The sequence below is a fragment of the Cupressus sempervirens genome, chromosome 5 (assembly GCF_028749045.1).
Source record: "Cupressus sempervirens isolate cs-2001-9-10 chromosome 5, ASM2874904v1, whole genome shotgun sequence".
Taxonomy (NCBI): Eukaryota; Viridiplantae; Streptophyta; class Pinopsida; order Cupressales; family Cupressaceae; genus Cupressus; species Cupressus sempervirens.
This window is the reverse complement of record NC_143122.1, coordinates 1,058,392,822-1,058,398,940: the sequence shown is the minus strand read 5'-3', so window position 1 is coordinate 1,058,398,940 and position 6,119 is coordinate 1,058,392,822.

Sequence of the window (6,119 nt, the reverse complement as noted above, 5' to 3'; positions counted from 1 at the left end):
AACAAAAATAGGTTCAAAAGGGGAAGTTTGAACCAAATTGGCTTTTTCCCTACATAATCACTGCAGTGTATGGATCTAGTGCTTACCAACTTTCTACAGTTGAGGGAGAAGTGCTCAAGGAACCTGTTAACACTCTCCACCTAAAGTGGTTTTATAGCTGATTTGATCTCATGAGCTCTTTGTACATATCTAAATGTCCTGAAAAATCCTTAAAATTATAAAAAGTCCTGAAAAAAATTGTTACCCTAGTGAAAACCTAGCAATCGGTGCCTTGGTAATACCAAAAAAATTGAAAATTTCCAAAATACAACAAAAGAGAAAAAACAGAAAAAGATTTTTTTTAATTGAAAATTAGAAAAGTATCATTGATGAAAACCTGGAAATATGCATCATGGTAGCAAAAAAATGAAAGCTTTTCCAAGAAGGTGAAAACCTGGTAAACAAGTGCCTCTTGTTCCTAATGTTCCATCTTGTAGTGCATCTTCTGACTTCCTGTATAGTTGCTTTTCTACTTTTGCTCATGTATCCATGAATTGAGTCTTCTCACAACTTGGGGTATTCCCCTTCAGTGTTATAGAATCTCTTTCGTGATAGTCATTGGTCATTCTGGCTATGTCTACCTACTATTGCTAGTGTAAACACCTAAATTTGATTACACTGCTTTGGTAATCTAATTTAGCCATCTCTAAAGGCATCATTAATTAAATTTTTATTTAATTAATCCTTTGCCATCCCTAGTTGATTAATTTAATTAATCATCTATAGTCCTAATTGATAAATCAAATAATCTATTATTTATCAATTAAATCCTTTTCTCCTATCTAATTCCAAAAATCCCCATTTATTAAATAAATCTATTTGATAAATGAAATCTTCAAATTCAAAAACCCCTAACCTATCTCTAATCCTCCGTTTAGCCTAATCCACCCCATCCACCCATACTAACCAAGCTTAGCCACTAACTCACCCACCTTCATTAATGCCATCCACTTGCACATCTCTAACATTCCTAATCTAATCCTAAACCCAAGCCTAATCCACCCCCTAATGTTGTCACACTCCTTAAACAAGTTTAAGACTTTCCTAATCCAAACCAAAGTCACCCCTCAAAAAACCCAACCACTAAGTCATGAGTGCTCTTACAAAACATAAAAGACTCTTACAAGCCCACTCATGACTCTTACACCCATCTTCCACACTCTTCCCTCTTTCACACTCATTCCTCTTACATCCCTCTTACATACTCAACCCCACTCATCATGCCTTTAACCAACCCTTTACCCTACCCTCTCACACTCATCCTCCTTGTGACAAGTGTCACCTTCCCATTGGTGCTAAACAAGCACAATCCATGTGCTTTCCTTTGAGTGCATCCTAGCCCTCCTTAAGCCTTCATCCATCCTTGCATCTAAGCCCTCCATCCCTCTACCCCTTAGCCTATAAATTGAATCCCATCCCAAGCCATTTCATCAAAAATCTTTGAGCTAAAGTTACCATGCTATTTTGAGAACCAAAGCCATCAATATTACCCTTATAATGCCAAATTGAGAGCTCACAAAGCTACCAATTTTCCATTACCCATCTCCATTGAAGCAACTTTTGAGCATCTTGAGCATACATCCACAGCAAAAGGACACATCTACAGAATCAAGAAAGCATGGAGTGTTTTCTCTTGTGAGGTTTGCACTTCTTGTTTGCTTTTTTTGTCTAAGCATATATGTGAATTTAGTTTTTGGTTTGTGAATGTTTACTTTATTTGTTAATGTTCTTTGCATACTAAATCTTGTTCTACATTTTGGCACACCCGGTGGGACCCCACTATGGGTCATTTAATCATCTATTTTCATCTATATGTCATTTTTCTAACCATCTAATGTTTGTTGTTGTTTGAGTGTGTTGTGAGGGTGTTTTGCTTGTTTTTGCAGGTTAAAGAACGCACTTAGGAAGAAGAAATACCATCTAAAAAAAAATTTGTGTTTTTCAGATTTTTTGGTGCAGTTTTGGCATCTGCAACCTGTTCTGTCTGCAAAAATCCGCGTCTGCGAAAATCGACGTCTGCAAAAAATCCGTGTCTGCGCAAATCGACATCTGCGAAAATCTGCGTCTGCGAAAATCAACGTCTGCGAAAATCTACGTCTGCGCAAATCGACATCTGCAAAAATCCGCCTCTGCGAAAATCGTCGTCTGCAAAAATCCGCATCTGCGCAAATCGGCGTCTCTGCTTGTCACCTGTTTTCCCTATAAGGTGATTAAAGCTTCTCTTTATGTATATGTATGTGTATATATAGACATACACACACACATATGTGTGTGTGTGTCTATACATATATACATACCTGTTAGTGAACAGTTTTTCCCTTTCAGTTATGCAAATTAACTAACCAGAAAAACTCTCATAACAATTGAGTTCCTTCAATTGAACTCTCTCTATTATGAGGCACAACTCCCTCCTTAAATGATAAACATTATTTTCCTTTATTTCAAAAGAATTTATTAAAAGAAAAATTTTAACCAAAAAGAACTAAGGCTTTTAGAAATACTCTTCATCTCTTATGCCAAAAGTATTGAGAAGATAATATTGATTTAAAGACAAGCCATAAGATTTATTTAAAATGTACCGAATAATAATTGAATTAAAGATGTTTGACTTTTGAACAATAAAATCAATATCATTAACAAAACTAAAAATATCACCATTGACCATAACCACGAAAACACTCCATATGAAATGAACCCCAATGTTTAATATGTATAATTGCAAATGACCAATAGCATATAACCAATACCAATAGATTCCTGTATATATTTCTTGTTCATGTAAAAAACATAACAAAATTGGTTCACTCTGAACCTTCTTCAATAACTTAAGTTACTACAGCAGAAAGTACCAGAGTATCAATACTGAAAATATAAAAAGTTTCACAATATATAGCCACGTAGGGCCCATAAACAGTTATAAAACTAAATATATAGCCACGTAGGGCCCATAAACAGTTATAAAACTAACTCCCCCAAAGACTTGTATATACTAAACTTAAAAGCCATAAGACAACTATCTTAAGGACTAAGAAACTAAAGGTTAAAGCCTTGATTTTTAAGCTAAGTAACTAAAATATTGGCTACATTTCTTGGCTGTCCTTGCTCCATGTTCACGTTGCCACCCACAGTTTTCTATTCCTTGTAAGCAACTTCAAAATCCACAATCTCCTTTTGTTGCGAGACTCCTAGTTGTTCTGTTCTCAGTCGCCAGATGGTGATGACTCGGTGAGCATGCTCTATCTTCTTGATTTGCAACATCAAACGATCATCACTGATGATAATCATGGAATCTATACAAGTGATGACTGCTAGGCTAGAGGCTGATACTTCTTTAGCTCCTTTAAGAGCTAGCAACTTATCCTAGCATTCAACTTCTACTTTCTTCAAGTCCTTGTTAGATTGATCTTTGTTGCCTAGGATTTCAACATTGATGCATTTAACATCGCTTTGCAAGATTTCCTTCAAGCAATTAAGATCTTTGGCCAGTTTTGAACATTCATCTAGGCACTACTTGATGACCATGTTTCTCCACTCTAGGTTAGTCTAGGAAATGTATAAGAAATCTGTATCTACTCCAGAGTTCTGCTTCTTAGCTAAGAATCTGCTCCATATTCTTGAACTTTTGTGATGTGGGACACAACTTCTTCCTATCTTTCTTTCTCCTCAACCCATGCGTTTAACTTCACCCCCAGGTCGTCCATCATTTATTTAGCTTTCACTTTTGTCTCCGCTAGGTGAGCAATGCAGTTGACTTCATGGGAAACCACTGATTCAAACCACTCATCAAAAGCTTTAGAAACTGACCTATCCCTTTTTACTTGATCTATAAACTATTGGTTTGTCGAGGAGGTGACATTAATCATAGAAATTGCCTAGGGCTTTTCAGGTTCTACATTTTGTAGATTATGAATGTATTCTACCAACACGTAAATGGATTGTTTTAGTTTTTACTTTTCCCTCCAGTCCTTTTGGATGCAACTGGTGACTCTCACATGTCTTGCATCAAGGATTTTCATGTATGTTGCTCTAGAGGCTAGCCCGAGGACTCTTTTCTCTATCTTATAATCATGTGGGGGTGATGTCTTCAAGAGTTTTTCCCTCGAATGGTTTGAATACATCAGCTACCCAATCCCATATTTGTTCATCAACTCCAAGCATGGTCTCTATCTTTGAATTATTATTTTTTGATAATTTCCCAAGACATTTCACAACCATATCTTCAATTGAGACACTTACTAGAACCAAACTCCTTTTCTTGATTATAGACATATCAAACCAATTTGGTGCTGAAGAAGTACCTTTGGACAAGGGTGTTTATAAAGAAGGGGGAACATAATTGGCCATTGTTTGTTGGAATATTCAAATATGGAAAGAATACTAATGAGGGGGTGGGGGGCGGGGGGGGGGGGGGGGGGGGGGTGAATCAAAAGTATTATACTTTATCTAATAAAACTTTTATCTGAAAGTAAATTGCATGCATGTAAATACATCATGAAAATATGAAACTAAAACATGCATCAACAATACATAACACTGGAATTTGATAACCCAGAAACCCTCCAAAAATAAGAAGGTAAAACTGGGGTGGGGATGATACCCACAAAAATTCACTGTAGTAATATGGTTCAACCACTTCTGATGGTCTGCCCTATTAAAGGCTTTACATTGTGTCAATAGTGACCTGGTTAAAGGATTTACAAACACTTAACATGAAGTGTCACCCTGCTAAAGGATTTAATCACCTTTTGATAAGGATCTACAAATAGCTGTTAAGCCAACCTATCTACATAGGATTTCCTTTCTAATACAATGGTAAGAGAGTATTAGGTATTATAAACCTGATAGTTTGCAATCCTTGATTGCTGAATGCAGGCACTTGTTCTGCTTTCTCTGATCTTGATCCTTTATGATCTGATAACCCTTGTTCTGAAAGTAGATTTCCTTATACACCCTTGTATATCTGCTCGCATATTTTACAATAAAATTTTGTCTTCCTTATAAAGACATTTGAGGATTTAGGGTTAGATATGGATCTACGATCCACATTGAATCTCAATTTCTCACTCAATACTTCCCTTTTTGCTGATTGGTTGCATGCCTTTCTAATTTTCCAATTGGCTACATGCAGATTGTATAGGAAATGTAAAAGATTCATTCTTATCTCTAGATCATTTGAGATTTACCTTATGTCGGTTACAAAAATGGTTTACATCATAGTTTGTGCAATTACAAACTCTTATACTGATATCCTGAGTTACTCGGCTCCTGAAGTATTACTAATGCTTGGCACATGTTGTTTCCTAGATAGCTCGGTACCTAAACAAAACTGCATCACTCGGCACCTTATGTTACTCGGCACTTGAATAACTCGGCACTTGATATCACTCGGCACTTGAATAACTCAGCATATATAGTGAAAAATGGTTAAGTGTATTGACACTAAACTGTCAAAATTATTCTTTAAACCAACAATTGTTGACCCATAAGCATTGGCATCACCTTCTACTAGTTGGAGACTCTGATCCATGCCTTCTTGTGCTCTTTCTTCATGAGATTCAAGCTCGGCTTCTATTTTGATTGGGTTTGTGCTAGTACTCTTTTGAATAACTTTTTGAATCCTTTCCTTCTTAGTACAAGAACAAGTTCATTTTGTTGGCTTGGCCTGTTGAATTGAACTTCAACTTCATGGTTCAAGATACCTGCAGAGGAAAAGGTGACATCTTTGTCAGTATTAGTATCATGGATTGCTTGCTCTGCATTTTTCACTTTTGATTGTTTTTTCTCCTTCAACTAGCATTTGGTTTTCACTATGAATGGCTCAATTTGGGACTGTAAATCATCTCCTTCAGGTGAATCCCAATCTATCTCAGGGAGCGGAAAGGATTCAACTTGTGTTATATAAAAGGGATCAACAACCTCTTCACCTTTGTCTTCCCAAAAACCTTTCACGTTCATTTGTAATTTGAATTCCTTTATTTGTTTTAGAGTCAACTTGGACCACCACCTTTTCCTAACTTCACAGTGTAGACACCTAAATTTGATTACACTATTTTAGTAATCCTATTTAGTTATCTAAAAAG